The 24,873-nt window shown below is 40.3% G+C and overlaps 1 long non-coding RNA gene across 1 annotated transcript in view; it reads left to right on the top strand.

Moving 5' to 3' along the window:
* Positions 1–95: 95 nt before the first annotated feature.
* LOC104397266 overlaps positions 96–24,873 on the top strand; it is a 26,755-nt gene continuing 1,977 nt past the window's right edge. The window contains exons 1-3 of the long non-coding RNA XR_719883.1: positions 96–318; positions 1,827–1,889; positions 18,253–18,330. This is a non-coding gene — a long non-coding RNA (uncharacterized LOC104397266). The remainder of the gene's footprint in view (positions 319–1,826; positions 1,890–18,252; positions 18,331–24,873) is intronic.

Here is a 24,873-nt window from a genome sequence, read left to right as displayed (position 1 = left end):
GTGGGGGGGGAGCTGGCAGCCAGCCAGTTGCCATCAGAATTAGCTCATTGTTCAGTATAACCAGCACTGGCAACCAAAATCCAGCCTGAGAGAGCGGGAGAGAGACTTTCCCCCAGCCACCCCCACCGCCTTTTCTTTTTTCCTCCAAGGCAGCACTTTGGAAGAGGTGCAGTCTCTCTTCCCCACACCCCCCACCCTCTCTCCACTCCCCCAACTATAAATTCCCTTCTGTAGCATGCTGCCCTGTTTTAATCCACATTTGTGTTTCAGATCATGTAGAAAGGACAGAAAGTGAGCAGGGACCGGGGGCTTTTGTCTGTAAGTATATGCAATTCCAATCCAAATAATTTTATTTTTTGTAATTAATACTTTTTTTCTCTCTCTCCTCTCTCTCTCTCTCTCTCTCTTTGTTTCTTTTCATTTCCTTTTGTCCTTAGCTGGACTTTGCTGCAGCTTGCCTTTCCCCCTCTAGGTGCATATTTCCCAACATCTTTTCTTAAAGAAGATGAGAAAACGTGCAGTATATGTATTTAATTCTTTTTCTTTATGATTTAAGGCTGAATTTCTAGGCTGGGAATGTTTCTGCACACATGGAAGGGGAGATGAGAAGTGGCTTTCTAAATCTGTTTCCTTTTTTTTTTTTTTTTTTAATTCCTTTTGCACTCTAAAAATATTAAAATGCTTTTTTGAACCTAACGCATCTTGCATTTTTAGCATGCATAGAAGGCTCTATGATTGATTTTTCGTCTCTTTTCTTATCCCTTATAAAACGAATCTCCCTCTTCTCCACCCTGACACTGGATTCCTCCCAGGCTGCTGGGGTTTATTTTTAGAAATCAGTCATTCTCGCAACAGCCTTCTGCATTTTTGCATGTGCAGCAGTTAAATTTTGGGTGGTTCTTTTGAGAAAAAAAACAAAAACCAAAAAACAACAACCCAGAAACGAAACAACAAAAACCAACACAAACCCAAATGTATTTTGGTGAACATTTAGTGACGTACGTGCTTTCTTTCAAATATTTCTTTGTCCATTTATAGATACAGGGTTTGCAGTTTTAAATCCTATATGTATAGATGTGTTTGTCTGCAAACACATGACTCATGCCTAATTATATTTCATGCATACACACTGTCAGTAAGAAATATATAATCAGTGGAAGAGAACTTTTCTTTTTGTCACTGAATGAGAACTGATAAAGGAGTTATGCTACAAATTCAGTCAATTAAGAGAGCGGTAATTTAAGGCACCATTTAATGAGGTAGGACCTACTGTGTTTTTTTCTCTCTCCATTTAAAATAGGGGGGTGTGTGGAATAGAGAGAGAAAACTGGAGGTTATGTAATGCAGTGCCGTTTCCAAAAATACCTACTCTCTGGGCCATTACACTGTGAAAGCCTGACACTGTTTCTTGGTTGCAAAGAAACCACACTTTGTAGCGTGCCTGGGAACAATGGACCACCTTTACAGTAAGCATAGCATGGTGGCTTTTTGTCCTCTTCACTGACTTCTAGGTGTGTTGGCCGTTAGGTATAGTGCTTTTCAGAGATGTACCAAGTGCTAAGAATAGCATAGGGCTCTGCAAATCCAGGTACAAGGGATTCCTTTGTCCTATATTTAAGCCTACAGACCACTGAAGTGAAGAGAGGCATGATATACGAGCATACATGTGGTTCAAATAATTTGCATGGCTTTCGTCTTAACCAGAGAAGCTTGTACTGGGCTCACCCACTGTTAACACTGGCAAAAAATACCTATTCAATATTGTGACAGTTGAAATTACTCTTTTTTTTTTATTTTTCATTTTTAATTTTTTTAATTGTTTTCAGATCACTCTCCTTGTGCTACTTGAGAGAAACTGCAATCCCAAGACTTAACAGAATCTAAAAATGGTAAGATTTAGAAAAGAATCAGTATTTTTTTTTATAAATACAAACCTCTTTTTTTCCCCATCCCCAATAATTGTTTATAAATAACGACCTTAATACGATGTACTTTTTGAGGCTGTGGGTATTTGCTTTACAATGACTGATGTACTCAAAACCTCCTTATGTTCAGTCTTTGATTTTCTTACATTTTTTGAATAAAAATCTGAAATCTCTCTTTGTGCAATAAGGCTTATTTAATTGAAACAAGTATTTAAGTTATTAAGTATTATGAAAAATACACATCATAACACATGTAGAAATACATGTGAACAAAACAATATCATGTCCTTTCAGCCCTGCCACCTTCCTCTCAAACAGAAGAAATAGGTCATTGCATTTAATAAGTGCAGCTGATTTAATGTTAGTCTATCAAGGAAGCACAGAACGTGCAAACTAAATTTTCCTGTTATTTGGCAATTTTTTTCAGAAGGTTAAGCTTTCTTTGTGATACAAATATGTTCCAGCAAAAAATGTCTAGGCCTCAGCCTAAATGAATTTACAGGCAGTTAGATGAAATTCAACAATGATCCATTTCCTTCAGTGTTGTGTTTTTGTTTTTACTGATTAAAGGCCATTTCTTATACTCTGAGATACTACTGCTGACAAATGCCTAATTTTAAAGATAAAACATTATACATCTAAATATTCTCTAAATATGGTATTCTCTGAGAAGGACTGTCTCAGAATCAGCAGAACAAATAAAATTGTTAAAGTACACAAAACAGGCAGAATTAGATTAGATGCTTTGTAGTCATATAGCATTCTGGATTGAAGATTGCAGCTGTCATTGAGGCATATCTGAATACATGTGCTGACAGAAATGTGGTATGTTTTGGGTGCTGTATGCTAACATAATGGTCAAAATTATGTTAATTGGAGGGCAGGGGGGCAGTAGAATGTCTGAATTAGCATTGCATAGGGTGTGCACTAGCACAGAATATTTTCCAAAGTGTGAGGTTCTCAGGGAGATGCTCTTAGCAAGATTGTGTTAATTTCATTGCTTTAATTATATTCTGTCTGTTTGACACTTTGAGGTTGTTTTGATTTGGGGAAGGAAGGATAGTCAAAAGATGTTTAAAATAAGCAAACATGTAATCTGTTATAAAGGCTTTTTTTTTCCTTTTTGGCTCCATGTTTTATATCATTCCTAGCAGCAAAAATAAACTTGCAAATTCTGGAGTTTTAGTCTATTCTGGAACCTACTTTCATCAAAGTGCTTTGCTCATCTGTGTATAAAATAATAGTTGGGGGTGTGGAATTAAAAGGGAAATGATTCACTTAAATTGTGAATAGAAATAATGTTAAAATCCCTTTTGTTCACACAACTGTGAAATGTCAGATAAGGCAAATGTTTTCCTACCAGCACCAAGGTGACAATCAACCCACATTTTCTGATGGCATGCAGATTGCTATGTAAAATACATGCATATTTATGGAACAAAATATTATTTTAAGTTTATTTAGACATAAAATACCCACTGATTTTCACCAGCAGATGGTTCTATAAATCTAGCAAAGTTACAGTAGTAGTAATTGAAAACCAGTTTTGTAAAGCCAGTCTCTAGGCCAGCACTTAAAATGCAACTTAGAACTATCCAAATGCAAAACATAAAATGTAGTTACCCATCTAGTCCTATTATTAGCTTTACAGTATAAATAAATATCTCATTTAGCTCTTTTGAAAAGTTTTTATTCCTTATGAAAAGGCCTAATTCCCCCCTTTTTTGTGACTGTTAATAAAAATTTCATATAAAAAGTATGAGGTTTTGCTTCAACTTGCAAGGTTGTTTAAGATGTGGTACTTGGCATAGTCTCTTTCCCTGCCATCACCTTTTTCTTCCCTTTCTTTCACTTTTGGCACAGTAACACTGAATGTAGTCTTAAATCAGACCACTGATTCACTTTCCATGCAGTAGTGGATCCACTTGTCTATGGCATATTTCGTGCATTTATTGCAAGTGTCTCCTTAGCCACTCTAATTTGGATGAAGATGTCCTCCTTATGTATCAACGTTTTCTACATGGAAATACATTATTAAGAAGGTGTTTGCTTTGTTTTTAATATACCATATTATAGCATATAGCATATGCAAAACTCTATCCTGCTCTCACTGGTCCGTGAAAATTTAGTTGTTACATTCCACAAGGCTGAACTAAACCTTAAAAAAATGGGGGGAAATAGTCTGCTTATTCCTTTGTTAAACTGAAAGTTCATTAATAATTTAGTTGAGTTTACAGTAAAATTAAGAGTAACTAGAATAAACTTGTTGAGTGAGAACAAGTGAATTCTTGGTTTAACTTCACTGTCTTAGCTTCTTAGTTCTTAGTTTTCATACTCCATAAAATGTTTCATAAACTGCTTGCAAGTAAAAGCAAGTAACTTAGCAGGTTCGTTTTCAATGCTTTTTCTACTCTTACTAGACTTGGAATTATGATCTCCTTATACCTGGTTCATTCTCTCTTGGACCTGTATAATAACTACTAAATAATTTAAATAAATAGAAAGGCAGAAGAGCATAATTTTTATTCTTCTTATATTTTAATGGACATTTTGAGCTATCTCACACAAGAACACTTGCCATTAGAGGATCTATCCTTACTTGTGTGTAATATATTTCCTCCCTGAAGGAAAAAAAAACACTTTTATATTTATTTGTAATGTTGAAGAATCTGAGGTGATGTAAATAGCTATTTTTATTTGAAAAGCTAGAATTCCTGTATATCACCTCCATGGAAAACAGTGCATTTCATAAAATACAAATTTAAATTTTAGTGCTAATTAAGGAAATAAGAGAGGTTCTAACTAAAAAAACAAACCAACCCCCCCGAGCAAACAAACAAACAAAAACCCCAAATAATTGTTTAAAAAATTTATTTGGCCTATGTGATCCAGTAATTGAAATAAAGGATCTTGTCAGAAGAGTGAGGGTAAGAAAGTATAAATTCCAGTTTTCTGTGACCTCAAAGAGGACTTCTAGGAAAACTAGGAAAGTTTAGTTGGTTGGTTGGTTTGGTTTGGCTTTTTTTTAAATGATAAATGCTTTGTTTTTGAAGTAAGAAATTAAACAGGCATTTTATTTGGTCTGTTTGTTTGCTTCTAAAGCACTCAGGTGTTTCTCTTTTCCCCTGCTTGCATTGCAGTTCATTTCTGGTCTTCAGTTCTGAGTGTTTGCAGTACAGGTACTTTAAGAACACCAATAAAAGTGTATCAATAAACAGATACATCCTTAATAATTGAATTTTGACCTACCTGAAAGTAAAGAGAAGGTATTCTAGAGCAGCTCAGTAATTTACTTCTGACTTATCATAATGAGTTGGCTTCATTTTTTAGTGATATGGGATCTCTAGGCTAAGTGTTGTATGGTATAGCTGTGTCATCCCAAAGCAAAAAGGCTCCAGCTGGAGGCCATTTGGGCTGAACGCTTCTGTAGTGTGTCCTTGCCTGAATTGGGTCTGTTTTGAGGTTATTCTATCTATCGTTTTCATTCATAGTCTCATTTGCAAAAAAAGAGAGAAATGGGATGATGGCCTTTTGGAGAAAAAACAGTCAGGGTATAAACTTTTCTTCATTAAGTCAAAGGTATAGAAGTTACAACCTGCGTTTGGTTTAAGAGGGAAAAAGCAAATCACTCTTTCATTACCTTCTTTACAGCTTGTAGGGAAGTGTTTAGAACAATTTAAATTAACTGAAGTTATTTATGAGGCAAAGTTTGTATTTAAGATTTCATCCCAATTTAGCCACTACAAACCTTTTTCCAGTGATTTGTATGCAGATGTCTTTACACATTCTGCAGGTTTTTGTGTCTATAAAATGACTTCGCCTTACTTGGAACAGCTGTTTCTAACTTTAGGGTTATCTGTGGAGAATGGAACCTGGGATTGGTCTGGCAGAGGCAGGCATTATTTTGAACCTTCTATGTGCTCCAATGACTTACCAAGAACAAGATACTAGGATGAGACATTGTGTACAACCTAGTACTAGATATGGACTAGACAAATGCAGCTCCTGGTATGGCATGAGAAAACTCCTACTTATTTGTTTATTATTATCAAGTCTGGAACTGGAATCTCCTTTATGGTAGTTCAGAAATTCATAGGAGCTATAGGACTGTTTCAGATCCTCTTCTATTCTGGTGATCTCTTTGGTCAAGAGGAGTAATTAAGAAGGATGTAAGCTAAGCAGTTTTGGCTATCTGATCATATATATTTTGCTTTTTTTTTTATACTTGTGTATTGTGCATGAAGAAGACATTTGGTACAGTTTGATCAATGCTACTTGATTCCTGAAAACTTAAGGCAAATTAAAGCCTTTCCATCTTACAGAATAAATAACCAGAAATGCAAACTCACTTTTTGCAATACCTCTACCAAGTCAGCACTCCAACCTTGCAGGAAAAAAACACTTTTACTCAATTATGGCTAGAAAACTTTGAAGTGCTGTTTAAAAGAAAGTAATTTTTGTCCAAAGACTATTAATGGATATTGTGGATATTTCGGTGGAACAGTTCATATGCACATTAAAAGACAAAAGCTCTCTATACATGTGTTTCTACCCAGTCACAAACATGCTCTCTCTGGGTGCTAAAATTTTGTAGCTGTGCACCAGCATACTTTACCAGAACAGAACTGTGTTGACACATGGAATGAGAGGTTTACATAATACTTTGTCCAGGACAAATCTTTACTGAACTTTTTTTCACCAAGGCTGAAATCTTGGAAAAGCAGAAATAGGAGTTAATATACACCTTGTAACACTATGGTCATTACATCGATTTACACATTTTGGGGTCTAAAGCCTTCACAAAGAATATATGTGTGTGTGCGTGTGTGTGTGTGTGTGTGTGTGTGTGTGTAAGTAGAAAAACTTAAAAGAAATTCATGTGTTCTCACTGAAGGTCGTATGAGCTTTGGCCTAATATGTACAGTTCAGAAAGAACTCTTGAATTCTTACAGCACTGATGTTTACAAAGCACACAGTAGCATCAGACCTACTCAAAAAGACTAAGTTAGAGAGGAACAAATCTTCCTGCTTTGTTTTAAGAAGAATCTATCTGTGATGAATCTCCATCATGCAAGAGTATGAGTTTAAATATCTCTATTTCTGCTGGCAGAAGAAAACTCCCTTTAAATACTGGTAAATGGCCTTCCTCTCAATTTTTCAGCTAAGTAATTGTATAAGGCAATGTGAACAAAACCAAGAAACAATACTTGGCAAGAAAACTTCTTTTCATTTGTGTCTTCTCATTAGCTGAGTCTCAGAACTCATGGATATTTTATATACTTTCAGCCTACAGAACACACATGCTAGAGTTTGTGGTTTTGTGTTTGGAGTATCAGTTAAGCTACATTAAATGGTACTAAGTGCTGGTAATATGGTGACTGCATGTGAATGTATCATAATGCTTTCAAGCACCTGTTACAATATCATCAGCTGTGGTCATTACGTCTCTTTTAATGAGCTAAATACTGGCTGTACAAAGTGGTTCTGTCTCCCATTTCCAAGATTACTACAGGGGCTTTAATACATGCTTCCCTGAAATATGCTCGTTGGGCAAGAGACTAGTATCTCATGAAGAGAAGGGCTTTTGTGGCTGAGCTTTTCAGGATAGCAGTTGGCAGAGGCAGTGAACTTGCCACCACAGGGAGAACACCATCACTTGTTGGATTTCTGGTCATCTTTCTGGTATGTGTGAGAAATTTAAACAAAATTGAACAAACAAAAAAAATTTTGCCCAAAGCAGTGTACTAAGTCTTCTGTAAGTCACAGTATTCAGGCCATTAATTTAGAAAATGTATAGGAAATTGAAAAATGTAAGATGTTTTGGGATTCAGCTTGGTGTATACGTTTTATATACCCCAAAATCGGAAGGAGGGAACTGGGAGATGCCACAGGAGAAGCATTATTCTGGGTTGTCTCTTTATTCTTTCTTAAGGATTCCCCTACTCATTACTGTTCTCACTGGTCTTTCCCTTACAATGAAACCTCAGCAGAGTGAGGAGACTGTGCTAAAAGGACTTTTTGGTCAGCCTATGACCATACCGCTTTTCTTCATCCTCTCTTCCTGTCATAATATGTCAGTGTTGAGTATGAAACTGCTGAAGAACTTAGCTGTACAGCCTTTGGTCCTGATTTTTGCTGTCATGCTGTGTGTTCACCTGACTGTCTGAACTAACCTGGTTCCATGTCTTGTTCTGCTCTGTTAGGTGTAGATATAAATGGTTAGTAATCAAACTTTTCATTACCCTGTTCCACTTGAAGAGTAAATTACAAATGCATATGTAACTGACTGAAAGCCCAAATGCTCTTTTGATTCTCAGACTTGTTACTGTTGTTTTCCTGTGTGTGCGTGGTATATAAAATAACAAAAGACAAAAACAACAACAAAACCAAAAAACATTGTACTGCAGAGGCAAACAAAAATAAATGGAAAAGGTGCTGGGTTTTGAGTTTGGTTTTCTGGTGGGTTCATCTGGTTATTTCAATTTCTGTAATATTTTACAGAAATGTATGTAAAGTAGTTTGCAGTAATTTTATTGGTTAATGGAACTTTCTATGTAATATACATTTATTTCTTACTATTGTTCTGGAATAATTACATTTATTTTTGTTTCAAGAAGTTTGGTACTCTGGTAATAAGCATCTTGGATAAATTAATGAATTTAGCCAGAATCTGTATAAGCATTTATGACAGTGTTCACAATGGACCACTTGATTTCTTTTTCTCTTTCTCTTCATTATGTGCTGTAAATACTAACAAAGCTTTGGAATGTTTTTTGCATGTGAGTGAAGTAAAAAGCAGCATGAGAGCACTTGTAGCACATGAGTGAGATTCATCCTGACTGGTGCAGAAAAGTGCAAATTGATCTCTCTGCCTAAAAATTGCATTACATACAGGTGGTATAGGGAAGATTCCTTGCCAGGGAAAAAGAAAGTGTTTTCTGTAACTAACCTCATTCAATCATGTATGCCAGAAGACAGCTAAAGTTTCTGTTACCTTCTAAAGAATTTAGCAAGAGTGTTCTCACTGTATACTCAATACTTCCCCCCTCCTCAACACTGTATTTGCACAGTTTTGGAGGCCAGTAGTCGCATGAGAGACCTCTGGGAAAAACTTGCCTGCTCTTAAGTACTTCATATCTATGAGCCTCCTTTCCTGCACTAAGGGTCTTTGCATCAGTAGAGCCCACAGTCATTCCAATGATTTTCTTACATATGCCATGGGATTCTGTAAGTACATACATAAAGAAGCAGCCTATATAGCATGGATGAGTACAGGAGTGAATTTTTTGAAGAAGCTGGTACAGAGGAGCCAAGGTAGGAGACTACCTAAGAGCAAACACTTTGTAATCTGGAGAACAGAAGTTTTAAGAGCAATTAATGAAGCAATGGGTTCATATGGATTTATATGAGAAGTTTTGTACTTAAAATCTAGAAACACAAATTGCAAGGTCACTTCCTTATGTTGTGTAGGGAGGGAGCAGATGAAATCCTATTTTGTGAAACTGACAAAAATTGAAGAAGTGATGAACAAGTTCTGCAAAAAAACCCTAATGAATAAACTTGCTAATTCATGTGCTGCATGAAGAGGGGAATGCAAGGAACAGCATACTTGTCTCATTTAGGCTTTTTCATCTCTATGTGATTGTGAGTTTGAGTCATCAGATGGAAAGGAATAAAAAGCAGCATATACTCCCCATGAAAAGGCAAAGCCAGCAAAGGATGCTGATGCACAGAAGTTAAAGGCAAGTTTAGGTGTGCAGTTTTCCTGCCATGTTCTCCTGATATACTGCCACATATTAATTTTTACTGTAATGGCAAGTGAAGTCTCACCAAAAGGGTTGGTCACTTGTAGCAATCCCAGCCAGAAGGAGGAATGATCATGTGATTCTCCATCAGTTTTCTCAAACCGTTTATCAACCTTATTTACTCTGTGGAATTAACCAAGTGAAATTATTCCTTCTTCCCCCTACCCCCAGCCTCCCCTGCCCTGCACACTAATTTTTTAATGTTCATGGCACTGATGAGGAGAGTAGGACTGATAGAAAAACCTGCTGCCCTGACAGTGTACTGAAAATGTGAAGGCAGGTTATTGAGGATAACTGTTGGTGTACAGAGGTTTACAGAGGGTGGAAGCAAGGCCAGATACTTTGGAAGAAGTATAGAGAAGTAGAGGAAGTTAGAAGAAGATCAGTTTAGGAAAGCAAAAGCACAGAGAGAATTGGATCTGGCAAGGGAAGTTAAGGGCAATAAGAAACATTTCTATAGGAACATTAATGATTAAAGGAAGAGTAGAGAAAATGTGGACCCACTTCAGATGCAAACAGGAGAGCTGGTCGTCCAAGATGTAGAGAAGGCTGAGGCACTCAATAACTACTTTGCCTCAGTCTTCACCAGCAAGGACTGTGGTCATGCCCCCCATGTTACGAAACCAAAGGCAGGGACTGGGAAAAGGAGGATCCTCCCACTGTAGATGAAGAGGAGGTTTGAGACCACCTAAAGAACCTAAAGGTGAACAAGTCCATGGGACCTGATGGGATTCACCTGTGACTTCTGAAAGAACTGGCAGCTGAAGTTGCAAAGCCACTGTCCATCATATTTGAGAAATCATGGTAGTCTGGTGAAGTTCCTGTTGACTGGAAACACAGAATCATCATCCCCATTTTCAAGAAAAGAAAAAAGACCCAGGGAACCATAGACCAGGCAGTCTCACCTCTCTACCTGACAAGTTCTTGGAGCAGACCCTCCTGAGAAGCCTGCTAAGGCACTAGAAAAACAAAGGGGTGGCTGGTGACAGCCAACAATGCTTCACTAAGGGCAAGTCCTGCCTGACTAATTTGGTGCCAGCCTCAGTGGACAGAGACGGAGCAATAGATGTCATCTACATGGACCTGTGCAAAGCCTTTGACACTGTCCTGCATGACATTCAGTGGAATAATATGGAATTGATGGATGGACCACTTGTTGCATAAGGAACTGGCTGAATGCTCACACCCAGAGTTGTGATCAATGGCTCAATGTCCAAATGGAGATGTGTGACGAGTGATGTTCTTCAAGGTTCAGTACTTGGACCAGTGTTACTTAACATCTTTGTCAGTGACATGGACAGTGGCATTGAGTGCAACCTCAGCAAGTTTGCTGATGATACCAAACTGTGTGGTGAATTCAACACACTGGAAGGAAGGGAGGCCATCCAGAGGGACTCTGACAGGCTGAAGAAGTGGGCTTGTGCAAACTGCATGAAGTTCAACAAGGCCAAGTACAAGGTTCTGCACCTGGGTTGAGGCAATCCCAAGCATCAATACTGTTTGGGAGGAGTAAGGATTGAAGACAGCCCAGAGGAGAAGGACTTGGGGATAGTGGTGGACCAGAAGTTTAACATGAGCTGTCAATGTGCACTTGCAGCCCAGAAAGCCAACCATGTTCTGGGCTGCATCAAAAGAAGCACAGCCAGCCAGTGGAGAGAGGTGATTCTTCCCCTCTACTCTGCTCTGGTGAGACCCCACCTGGAGTGCTGTGTCCAGTTCTGGAGTCCCCAGCATAAGAAGGACATAGCACTCCTCCTGTCCAGAGAAGGGTCACAAAGATGATCAGAGGACTGGAGCACCTCCCCTATGAAGACGGGCTGAGGAAGTTAGGGTTGTTCAGCCTAGAGAAGAGGAGGCTCCGTGGTGACCTTATAGCAAGTTTCCAGTACCTGAAGGGGGCCTACAGAAAAGCTGGGATAGGGCTTTTTACACGGGTATGTAGTGAGAGGACAAGGGGCAATGGTCTGAAGCTTAAAGAGGGGAGATTCAGGTATCCCTGTCATTGCCCTCTCCAAAAGAGTCAGAAGACAAGGTTAATTGAAAAATTGCCACCCAACTAAACTGCTCCATGTGGAAGCAGTATTTTGTCATTTGCAGTGAAAGAAATTCCTTGATCCTGACACAAGTTTTCCTTCCTTAGTTTTTTGAAAAATAATTTATTGTTTGGTGTTCCAGCAGCAGTTCAGTAAGTACTTCTGTTTATGCATTTGGATTGTGAAGGTGGGCTGCTGGTTATAAGGAGCACTTTTTATAGCAGAGGCATTTGGGGAATTGAGAAGCATGTGGTAGAATGGGAAAGGCTCAAACCAGCTGGTAACTAAGAAACTTAAAAGAAACCCAAGCAACAAAACAAAAACAACCAACTGGCAGAGTTATAGCTGTTTCAACTTATCATATCAATCAGTCTTACCAGTTTTGGGGGTTTTTTGTGTTGTTTCTCCCCCTTCTCCCAAATGAAAGTGCATCAGGACTCAATTTGGAGAGAAAATCTCACGCTGAGATCAGCACATTGATTTGTGTCACTGCAGCACAGAGTGGTGCAAAACTCTCTCAGCCTGAAGAAGGGAAGACCTTCCAATACCTGAAAAAAGCCTCTAAGAAGGCTGGGGAAGAGCTGGTCACTAGGGCATGTAACAATAGGAGAGGGGGTAATGGTTTTAAGCTAGAAAAGTGTAGATTTACATTGGACATTAGGAAAAATTATTTAATATGAGGGTGGTGGATCACTGAAATGGGTTGCCTAGAGAGGTGGTGGGAGCCCCATCCCTGAAGACATTCAAGGTCAGGCTTGATGGGGCTCTGAGCAATCTGTTCTAGTGTGAGATGTCCCTGCTTATTGTATGGGGGTTGGACTAGATAACTTTTAGAGGTCCCTTCCAACCCAAGACATTCTATGGTTCTATGATTCTGCTTTAAAGGAATACAGGTACAGAAATGAGAAGAAACATTCCTTTCTGGCTTATATGGCCCATCCCCAGGGACCTGGGTAGCATGGCCAGTCACTATCTTGATGCAAGGAACAGCATACTTGTCTCATTTAGGCTTTTTCATCTCTATGTGATTGTGAGTTTGAGTCATCAGATGGAAAGGAATAAAAAGCAGCATATACTCCCCATGAAAAGGCAAAGCCAGCAAAGGATGCTGATGCACAGAAGTTAAAGGCAAGTTTAGGTGTGCAGTTTTCCTGCCATGTTCTCCTGATATACTGCCACATATTAATTTTTACTGTAATGGCAAGTGAAGTCTCACCAAAAGGGTTGGTCACTTGTAGCAATCCCAGCCAGAAGGAGGAATGATCATGTGATTCTCCATCAGTTTTCTCAAACCGTTTATCAACCTTATTTACTCTGTGGAATTAACCAAGTGAAATTATTCCTTCTTCCCCCTACCCCCAGCCTCCCCTGCCCTGCACACTAATTTTTTAATGTTCATGGCACTGATGAGGAGAGTAGGACTGATAGAAAAACCTGCTGCCCTGACAGTGTACTGAAAATGTGAAGGCAGGTTATTGAGGATAACTGTTGGTGTACAGAGGTTTACAGAGGGTGGAAGCAAGGCCAGATACTTTGGAAGAAGTATAGAGAAGTAGAGGAAGTTAGAAGAAGATCAGTTTAGGAAAGCAAAAGCACAGAGAGAATTGGATCTGGCAAGGGAAGTTAAGGGCAATAAGAAACATTTCTATAGGAACATTAATGATTAAAGGAAGAGTAGAGAAAATGTGGACCCACTTCAGATGCAAACAGGAGAGCTGGTCGTCCAAGATGTAGAGAAGGCTGAGGCACTCAATAACTACTTTGCCTCAGTCTTCACCAGCAAGGACTGTGGTCATGCCCCCCATGTTACGAAACCAAAGGCAGGGACTGGGAAAAGGAGGATCCTCCCACTGTAGATGAAGAGGAGGTTTGAGACCACCTAAAGAACCTAAAGGTGAACAAGTCCATGGGACCTGATGGGATTCACCTGTGACTTCTGAAAGAACTGGCAGCTGAAGTTGCAAAGCCACTGTCCATCATATTTGAGAAATCATGGTAGTCTGGTGAAGTTCCTGTTGACTGGAAACACAGAATCATCATCCCCATTTTCAAGAAAAGAAAAAAGACCCAGGGAACCATAGACCAGGCAGTCTCACCTCTCTACCTGACAAGTTCTTGGAGCAGACCCTCCTGAGAAGCCTGCTAAGGCACTAGAAAAACAAAGGGGTGGCTGGTGACAGCCAACAATGCTTCACTAAGGGCAAGTCCTGCCTGACTAATTTGGTGCCAGCCTCAGTGGACAGAGACGGAGCAATAGATGTCATCTACATGGACCTGTGCAAAGCCTTTGACACTGTCCTGCATGACATTCAGTGGAATAATATGGAATTGATGGATGGACCACTTGTTGCATAAGGAACTGGCTGAATGCTCACACCCAGAGTTGTGATCAATGGCTCAATGTCCAAATGGAGATGTGTGACGAGTGATGTTCTTCAAGGTTCAGTACTTGGACCAGTGTTACTTAACATCTTTGTCAGTGACATGGACAGTGGCATTGAGTGCAACCTCAGCAAGTTTGCTGATGATACCAAACTGTGTGGTGAATTCAACACACTGGAAGGAAGGGAGGCCATCCAGAGGGACTCTGACAGGCTGAAGAAGTGGGCTTGTGCAAACTGCATGAAGTTCAACAAGGCCAAGTACAAGGTTCTGCACCTGGGTTGAGGCAATCCCAAGCATCAATACTGTTTGGGAGGAGTAAGGATTGAAGACAGCCCAGAGGAGAAGGACTTGGGGATAGTGGTGGACCAGAAGTTTAACATGAGCTGTCAATGTGCACTTGCAGCCCAGAAAGCCAACCATGTTCTGGGCTGCATCAAAAGAAGCACAGCCAGCCAGTGGAGAGAGGTGATTCTTCCCCTCTACTCTGCTCTGGTGAGACCCCACCTGGAGTGCTGTGTCCAGTTCTGGAGTCCCCAGCATAAGAAGGACATAGCACTCCTCCTGTCCAGAGAAGGGTCACAAAGATGATCAGAGGACTGGAGCACCTCCCCTATGAAGACGGGCTGAGGAAGTTAGGGTTGTTCAGCCTAGAGAAGAGGAGGCTCCGTGGTGACCTTATAGCAAGTTTCCAGTACCTGAAGGGGGCCTACAGAAAAGCTGGGATAGGGCTTTTTACACGGGTATGTAGTGAGAGGACAAGGGGCAATGGTCTGAAGCTTAAAGAGGGGAGATTCAGGTATCCCTGTCATTGCCCTCTCCAAAAGAGTCAGAAGACAAGGTTAATTGAAAAATTGCCACCCAACTAAACTGCTCCATGTGGAAGCAGTATTTTGTCATTTGCAGTGAAAGAAATTCCTTGATCCTGACACAAGTTTTCCTTCCTTAGTTTTTTGAAAAATAATTTATTGTTTGGTGTTCCAGCAGCAGTTCAGTAAGTACTTCTGTTTATGCATTTGGATTGTGAAGGTGGGCTGCTGGTTATAAGGAGCACTTTTTATAGCAGAGGCATTTGGGGAATTGAGAAGCATGTGGTAGAATGGGAAAGGCTCAAACCAGCTGGTAACTAAGAAACTTAAAAGAAACCCAAGCAACAAAACAAAAACAACCAACTGGCAGAGTTATAGCTGTTTCAACTTATCATATCAATCAGTCTTACCAGTTTTGGGGGTTTTTTGTGTTGTTTCTCCCCCTTCTCCCAAATGAAAGTGCATCAGGACTCAATTTGGAGAGAAAATCTCACGCTGAGATCAGCACATTGATTTGTGTCACTGCAGCACAGAGTGGTGCAAAACTCTCTCAGCCTGAAGAAGGGAAGACCTTCCAATACCTGAAAAAAGCCTCTAAGAAGGCTGGGGAAGAGCTGGTCACTAGGGCATGTAACAATAGGAGAGGGGGTAATGGTTTTAAGCTAGAAAAGTGTAGATTTACATTGGACATTAGGAAAAATTATTTAATATGAGGGTGGTGGATCACTGAAATGGGTTGCCTAGAGAGGTGGTGGGAGCCCCATCCCTGAAGACATTCAAGGTCAGGCTTGATGGGGCTCTGAGCAATCTGTTCTAGTGTGAGATGTCCCTGCTTATTGTATGGGGGTTGGACTAGATAACTTTTAGAGGTCCCTTCCAACCCAAGACATTCTATGGTTCTATGATTCTGCTTTAAAGGAATACAGGTACAGAAATGAGAAGAAACATTCCTTTCTGGCTTATATGGCCCATCCCCAGGGACCTGGGTAGCATGGCCAGTCACTATCTTGGATCAGGCACTGCAGACATGTAGGATCTCCAGTCCTCACAGTTGAGGGGTGGAAAAGCATGTTTTTTCCTTCCTTTTCTTCACCACATACCTCTTATCATTTTACTTCCCTGTTCCTCAGCACATGGCCATCTGTGTCTGCTATTAGATTGCTAATCCATACAGTAAAGTTTGTCCTCTTTTCTTTCTTCATCTCCTAGGTAGGCTAGTGCAGAATTACTAGAGATTATCACCTTTTGTTTGGATTTGGGAAGTTCTAGAGTACTTGTTGTAATTTCCTTTTTGTTTCCATTTCCTCCCTCTTCCCCCCACAAGAGTGTTGGTTTATATGATAAAGGAGGTATCTGAAATTTCTCAGAAGGTGGTTGCTGATGGACTCAGAGCAGTTGGTCTTCCTTAAGATGAAATCCAGACTATGGATGAATTCCATTCCTGCAAGTTTTGAATGAGACTTGGTGAACAGGGACTCATTTCTTAACTATACAAACCTTAACAGGACTGTGCTCGTATTACTAAGTATGCCTTAAATCCAGGAATAAAGAATGGGTAGCAAGAAATTAATTTCAGTGTTTTGATGTGACTGATACATTAGATTTAGTCCAGTTCTGTTAAAATTATTTTATACATCTGTTTTAAAATTGAACAGAAGTTTGTGCTCCCCTACTATTGTTCTCAAAGAGGACAAGGCTTAAAATCGAATAACCGGCCTCTGAGTTTTGAAATGCTGGTTAAACAGAGCCTCTGCAGTAGCAAAAAAGAGGTTTCATAGTTTGTTGGGCAGAGGAGAAAAGAGCCTACTCTAGGGGAAAAAAAAAAAAAAAAAAGTAGCAGTAGGTAATCTGGAGTCAAATATTGAGTGTGAACACTAATGAATTCACAGAATGCCCTGTTCTGTGTCTTAGTTATTCCATGTCAGTCCTACCCAGAGAGCTTAACTTGCTTGTCTGGGATAATACAGTAAACTAATCCAAAATATGAAATAAAATCTGATTATTTAATCAGTAGAGGGTACTGTGAGAAACCATGGGAGAATGTATCAGAGCAGGCGTCACCTTAGACTGCATATTTTACATTTCCATCACTGTTTTCTGCTTTGTAGTAGAATTCTGGATTTTCTCTTGGGAAGGTGTTTCAAGTAATCTTCTGGTAAATTCTACAAGCTATATCTAGTCCAGTTGTGACAACTAAGAGTCAACATGTAGAAAAAGAAAAGAAAGCATTCCTTAGGTTTCAATATAAATGCAATAGTAACTAGATGACTAGAGCTGGTCCACAAGGAATTTAAGTGACAAGGCAAGCCTTGGTTTCAAAAGTGCAAACAAGTTTGAATGGTGTAATTTATGACGTTCAGCTCAAAACACTGACAGTTTGACATTCAGGCATTGTGCAGAAAGAGTTCAATTCACAAAAACCCTAAAAGCCCAGGAGGCAGACCCAGCAGGAGAAGAAACTTAAGATCTTCAGCATCTTCTGCAACTTGTACCTGACCACTTCAATGTTTACTGAGAAGATAAATAAATGCTCTGATCTTCATCCTGAAGCTGAGAAACTGAAGCACAGGAGGTTTTTCAGCTCAGATTCACTATAACAGAAGTGTATTTGACTGGCATGTATACACTCCAGCTTCCCACTGTAGTCAGTGGCTGGCTTCAGATCTTACCCATAGTAAAATTTTCCTATAGCAATCATAAACCAGTACCTTAACCATTGAATCCTGCTGCCACCTATTTCATGATATATCTTTTATAATGCATTGGAATTCCTTCAATGTCTAAACCAGAGTGTTAACACAAAATTATAGCTGTGTCAATGAACTTAGAAAGTATGAAGTTCTAGTTCACAGTTCATTGTGAAAGGATTATCAAAGGTGTGTTGCCCTTGTCTCTTGCAGTCATCAGCAAAGGTAATAATCTTCATTAAACAGTCTTTTGCCAGTAACTTCTGGCAGAAGAAAATGGTTTCACAGTATCCTTGGTAAGTTTGTTACTACAGACATCCTCTTATACAGAATTTCTTAAGGAGATTTAAAAAAAAAAACATACTATGCTCTTTTTAAAAGCCTGTTGAATGCAGATTGCCATAAACAGTTGAAATACTCCAGGAACAGGTCTTAATGTCATGGGTTCTCAAAAATATGTACTGAGAATAAACTACAATTAGGTCTCTGGGCTGAGCTAAACTGACATTAGACTTTGAGTTTTAGTAATGTGATCTGTCATGTGAACACAATTTGATTGCATTTAATTAATCTTTGTTAGTAAGAAACTGTATATATTTATGTCACTACAGGTTTATCAACAAAATTTAACAGTCTGGGTAAGCCAGAAAACCTTTCCAACCAGCCGAAGGGATGGGGGATTTCCAAAGGTAAAGTCATTTATGTAATTTCTTTCCTCTAACAAATAGTTCACTAAGATGGAAGTTCAATGAATTTTATTTGCTTTTATGACTGCTTCAAGAGAGTAGCCAGCTCTCATGATCTCATCATGTGTCTCATGGTATTCTGTTTTTCTTAAAGCCTTGGCTCATTGAGCCAGGCAGTTAACTGAGGAGGTCAGCTTTCATTTTAAAAAGATGTTTTCAGCTTTCAGACTTGCAGAAAACATGGAGTCTTGCTGGCTGCAAACCAGAAAGAAAATATACTAATTTTCAAGAGGTCACATTTCATAAGTTTGTGTCATAATTTTACAAGCTTGACATCTGAGTTTTTCATGCTTGATTTTGGCAATTCTTTATTACTAGTGCAGGTAAGAAAGTCAGTGATAATGCTGGTGGAGGAAGGTGTTGTTAGTTTTCTGGTTTTAAGTTTTCTTCTTGTGCTCTTCTTTTTACCTAGCATAACAAGTACACAAAGCATGGCAGTTTTCATCTGAGTTTAACATGAAGTACTCCAACATAAATGCTGAAGATGTGGCCTGTCAGACAAGATTAATAAGATTTAGTTCTGTTACTATTGCTTGTTTTATAAATGTAATTATAAAATTTGAGTGGGAAAATATAAGTTACTCAGAACTGTGGAATGTACATGTTTTATTTTTTCACATTCCCTTTCATTACATACTGAAAATCTGGCAAAAAGAAAGAAAAAAAAAGGCAATATAACTAAAAAAAAAGACAGACAGGTAAGTAAAGGAGAGAGAGCACATGGAAAATTGTTTTGATTAAGGCCCAGTTATTATCTATACTCTAGTTCCCTGTTAATAAAACTCTGCTATTCCATCTGGATAACACTGAGCTTTTCTTTATAAAGGAACTTCTAAAATTTATAGCTGGTCTATTTGCAGTCTGCTATTTGCAGATTTATGTGCCAGCATGCCAGTCTTTAAATCAACATATATGGCAGTACACTCTTCCAAAGGTTTAGCTGAGTAGGCTGATAGCAGTGCCAGATTATGAAGAGTGGGCTATATATTGTCCTGCTTACATTAAATGAATTTTCTAATTTTATGTATCAGCTGTGTGTTAACTAGAAAATTTTTATTCAAAGATTTTTCTTAGCAGCTTTTAATAAGTTGTCATTAATCTTTAAACAAAGTTGCGCCTGAAACACAGGAATGAAGCATAGCACATATATGTGCTGCATAGTTAGTAACAATGTTACATTATATTGGATTAATAACCCTGGTTTTATGCTGCACATAGCTTAAAATAGTTTCTCAAAAGGCATTATTGTTTATTAGCTAGTAGAAAATACTATACTTTTTTTTCCTTTCAAGTGATTGGATTCCTGCTTTTTAAATACAATGCATTTTTTTTCCTAGCCTTTATGTAATTATTCAAAAGATATTTGGCATGTGTATACAAAGATCAGTTTTTACAGCTTGCTCCAAATTTTGTTTTACAATTGATCTTCAAAAGCCATTTGAATATTAGCGACACACAACCTAGTTTCCAGCAGAATATCAGCCTTAGCAGAAACTGGGTGTCTTTGAAATAAAAATTTTCACCCATCTTTTTAAAATTAATCAGGGTAAATTACTGAAGAAGACTGTAAAAACTGTTGAGTCCTTCAGATCAACATTTTTATGTACTCAGTACCAAACAGCTTGTACTACTAAAAGAATAAAATATAATTATTATATTTTTAACAGCTTTTATTTCAGATACAAGTGGGGTTTTTTGTCGTTGTTTTCATGCAAGGATACATTTCTTAAAGACAATTTATTTCCAGACATAGAAGGGTCATATGAGACTTTTTATCTTATGATTGTATGGCAGAATTTCAGGACTGAGATTGTTTTCACAGCTGAAAAGGAACTGCCCAACACAATACTTTTGGAAATTTGCCGAGACCTTTGGTCTATGTGGTGCGCCTGTTTGTATGTGTAAGTTTCTAGTTTTCTTCTCACATCCTGTAATGATACACAACTAGGAAATTTAGTCGAGAAAAAAAGCAAAAATATTATCACAAGGATGGAATTTTTTAGAGTCCTTTGAGGAAACATAGTTGTGCACTCACTAAAAAGTAAATATTATTTGCTTGCAAAATCCCCAGTTTGGCTGCAGCTAAGGCAAGGTATGTTTCTACTCCTGATGCTTCCCCTGGCTTCCAGGACATTTCTGCATACCTACTGATCAAAATCTGCTCAGTTTCTCAATTTCTGATGTCCTGAAGGGAGATGGCACCATTTTCCCACAGGAAAGGATTTCACTCTGTATTCAGCCCAAAAACTGCCCCTAGCTGCATGCAGTGCAGAACCCCACCAGGAGTTAATCTACCCAGAAGCAGAATTTATCCTGTAAACTGTGTTAAAGACTGTGGCTTCATTCCCAGCAAAAGGAGATCTAGGAGATATGGACATCCAGTGAAAATCATGGCTTTGAAGAGCCAGGAAAACAAAACTGCTGAAAATTGCACTTTCTTGGTAGCTCTAAGACTACAATGTATTTAATTCCTATTTCTGAAATCCACAGCACTGATTTCAGAAATATTGAGCTTGGAGAAGATAACCTCAATTTCTTAAACATACTAAAAGCAACCTGCTTATATGACTGACATGTCTTAAGCATTAAAACACCTCTGAAGTTCTGATCTGTTGTTCAATATCCCATCTTAACATAGCATCAGCCAAGTACTTTAAGCACATGATTAGCCTTGAGACTTCCTTCTGAGGCTTAAATGGTAGCATGTGTTTAAATACTTTGCTGCACAGGTGTACAGTTCAGCCAGGGAATGGTTAAGAATGGTTAACAAAAACCTACCTGGGTTAGCTGGCTCATAAGGCACCATCTCCTTACGTGTCTGAGGCAAGTAACACACTGTGGTGCCTTTAGAGTGCCCCTCACAATTAATTACCACAGGAAAGTCACCAGTCGTGCAGGTGTGGAGTCAGGAAGGCCAAGGTGTGGCTGGAGCTGAGCCTGGCCAGGGATGCAAGGAATAACAAAAAGGGCTTCTACAGGCATACCAACCAGAAAAGGAAGGTTACAAAAGTGTCTCCCTCTGGTGAGCAAGGATGGCAAACTTGTCACAACAGACAGGGAGAAGGCTGAGGTTCTCTATGACTTTTCTGCCTGGGTCTTCCCTGGCTACCTCTCTCCTCATGCCTCCTGAGTTGAAGGACCTCGAGGTGGAGAGTAGTGGGAGGAACTCCCTCCCTCCCTCTTTAACTGAAGACAAGGCTTGGGATCACCTGAGGAACCTGAACATGCATAAGTCTATGGGACCTGATGAGATGCATCCCAGAGTCCCGAAGGAACTGGGCTGATGCAGTCATCAATCCACTCCATGATATTTGAAAAGTCATGGCAGTCAGGTGAAATTCATGGTGACTGGAAAAAGGGAAACATTACACCTATTTTTAAAAAGGGTAGAAAGGAGGATCCCAGGAGCTACCAACCTGTCACCCTCACGTCTGTGCCTGAGAAGATCATGGGACAGATCCTCCTGGAAGCTCTGAGAAGGCAGATGGAGGAAAAGGAGGTGATTCAGGACAGCCAGCAGGGCTTTACTAAGGGCAAGTCCTGCCTGACCAGCCTAGTGGCTTTCTGCAGTGGAGTGACTACATCAGTGGACAAAGGAAAAGCAGTGGATGTCATCTATCTGGACTTCTGCAAGGCCTTGGACATGTCCCCCACAACATCCTTCTCTCTAATTTGGAAAGATATGGATTTGATGGGTGGCCTGTTCAGTGGATAAGGAATTGACTGGATGGCCACATCCAGAGGGTGGTGGTCAATAGTTCGATGTCCAGATGGAAAATGGTGACAAGTGGTGTCCCTTGGGGTGTCTGTACTGGGGCCAGTGCTGTTTAGTATCTTCATTAGTGATATTGAGAGTGGCACTGAGAGCACCCTCAGCAAGTTTGCTGATGACACCAAGCTGGGTGGTGTGGTTGATATGCCAGATGAACAGGATGCCAGCCAGAGGCACCTGGACAAGCTGGAGAAGTGAGCCCAGGTGAACTTCATGAGGTTCAACACCTCAGCTGAGGCAACTAGAGATATGAATAAAGGCTGGGGAAAGACATGCTAGAGAGCAGCCCTGTGGAAAAGAGCTGGGTGTACTAGTGGAAGAAAAGCTTTTGCAGCCCAGAGGGCCAATCACATCCTGGGCTGCATCAAGAGAAGTGTGGCCAGCAGATTGACAGAGGTGGTTCTGCCCCTCTACTCTGCCCTGGTGAGACCTCACCTGGAATACTGCACCTAGCTCTGGAGACCCCAACACAAGAAGGATGTGGACCTGTTGGAGTGTTTTCAGGGGAGGGCCACGAAAATAATCAGAGGGAGAAGAGCAGATTCATGACCATTTGAAGAACCTGAAGATTCACAAGTCCATGGAACTTGACCGAATTCATCTATGGCTCATGAAGGAACTGGCCAATGAAGTTGCAAAGCCTCTATCCATATTTGAAAAGCCTTGGCAGTCTGGAGAAATCCCCACCAACTGGAAAAAGGGAAATATAACTCCCATTTTCAAGAAGGGAAAAAAGGAAGACCCAGGGAACCATACACCAGCCAGCCACACCTCTGTGCTTGGCAAGATCATGGGGCAGATCCTCCGGAAGGCTCTGCTAAGGCACAAGAACAACAAAGGGGTGATTGGTGACAGCCAACACGACTTCGCCAGGGGCAAATCCTGCCTGACTAATCTGGTGGCCTTCTATAGTGACAGGTCATGGCATTGGTGGACAAAGGAAGAGCAACAGATGTCATCTACCTGGACCTGTGCAAAGGTTTTGACACTGTCCTTCACCACATCCTGGTATTGAAACTGGAATGACATGGATTCGATGGATGGACCACCTGTTGGCTAAGAAACTGACTGGATGGTTGAACTCACAGAGTTGTGATGAACGGCTCAGTGTTCCAATGGAGACCAGAGATGAGTGATGTTCCTCAAGGGTTGGTACTGGAACTGGTGTGATTTAACATCTTCATTGGTAACATGGATAGTGGGATCCAGTGCACTGTCAGCAAGTTTGCTGGTGACAACAAGCTGTTTGGTGAGGCCAACACGCTGGAGGGAAGGGAGGCCATTCAGAGGGACCCTGGCAGGCTGGAGAGGTGGACCCATGCTAACCTCATGAAGTTCAACAAGGCCAAGTGCAAGGTCCTGAACCTGGGTTGGGTCAATCCCAAGAACAAATAGAGGTTTCTTGGAGAATGTGTTGAAAATATTTTAGAGGAGAAGTATTTGGGGGTGATGGTGGACAAGAAGCTCAACATGAGCCAGCAATGTGTAATCGCAGTCCAGAAAGCCAACCATGTCCTGGGCTGCATCAAAAGAAGCATGGCCAGCAGGTCAAGAGAGTTGATTCTCCCCCTTTACTCAGCTCTCATGAGACCTCACCTGGAGCATTGTGTCCAGTTTTGGAGTGCTCAACATAAGAAGGACATGGATCTCCTGAACCAAGTTCAGAATCGGTCCATGATGATAATCTCATCAATGTTTACAAATATGTAAGGGGTGAGTGTCAGGAAGATGGAGTTATGCTTTTCTCAGTGATGACCAGTGATAGGACAAGGGGTAATAGGTGCAAATCGGAGCACAGGAGGTTCACGGTGAATATCAGAAAAAATTTCTTACTGTGAGAGTGACAAAGCCCTGGGACAGGCTGCCCAGAGAGGCTGTGGAGTCTCCTTCACTGGAGACATTCAAAACCCGCCTGGACATGTTCCTATGTGATGTATTCTAGGTGACCCTGCTCTGGCAGGGGGGGTTGGACTAGATGATCTTTCGAGATCCCTTCCAACCCCTATGATTCTATGATCTGAGAGCTGGAGCACCTCTGCTATGAAGAAAGGCTGAGAGAATTGGGGCCGTTCAGCCTGGAGAAGAGAAGGCTCCAGGGAGATCTCATAGTGGCCTTCCAATACCTGAAGGCGCTACAGGAAAGCTGGGGATGGACTTTTTAAAAGGGCTTAAAGTTATAGGACAAGGGGCAATGGATCAAAACTGGAAGAGGGTAGATTTAGGTTAGACATTAGGAATACATTCCTCAGGTGAGTGGTGAGACACTAGAACAAGTTGCCTAGGGAAGTTGTGGGTGCCGTATCCTTGGAAGTGTTCAAAGCCAGGTTGGATGGGGATCCAAGCAACATGATCTAGTGGGAGGTGTCCCTGCCCAAGCAGCGGGATTGGAACTAGGTGACCTTTAATGTCCCTTCCAAGTCAAAATGTTCTATGATTCTATGAAAACATGTAATTGCTCATTTTCATCCATATTTACATGCCAGAACTACTGTATACACAGCACCTGCAGGCACAGTTTTAGACCTGAGCTATCCCAGCTATTAAGAAAGACATAGGAATGACTTAGTTTGACAGGAGAGAGAAAAATAATTTTGAGGAATAGTGTGAGGATGTGGAACTGGTGGTGACCTGCAGAAAGGGTTGTCACTCCATAGCTTCTTCTCCTGTAACTTTGCTGGGATGGTTGGGATCTCCCCAGCTGCAACAAATGTCCA

The sequence above is a fragment of the Chaetura pelagica genome, unplaced genomic scaffold (genome assembly GCF_000747805.2).
Source record: "Chaetura pelagica isolate M959 unplaced genomic scaffold, ChaPel_1.0 scaffold40, whole genome shotgun sequence".
NCBI classification, from domain to species: domain Eukaryota; kingdom Metazoa; phylum Chordata; class Aves; order Apodiformes; family Apodidae; genus Chaetura; species Chaetura pelagica.
The sequence above is the reverse complement of the archived record's forward strand: the minus strand, read 5'-3'. Positions and strand labels throughout refer to the sequence as shown.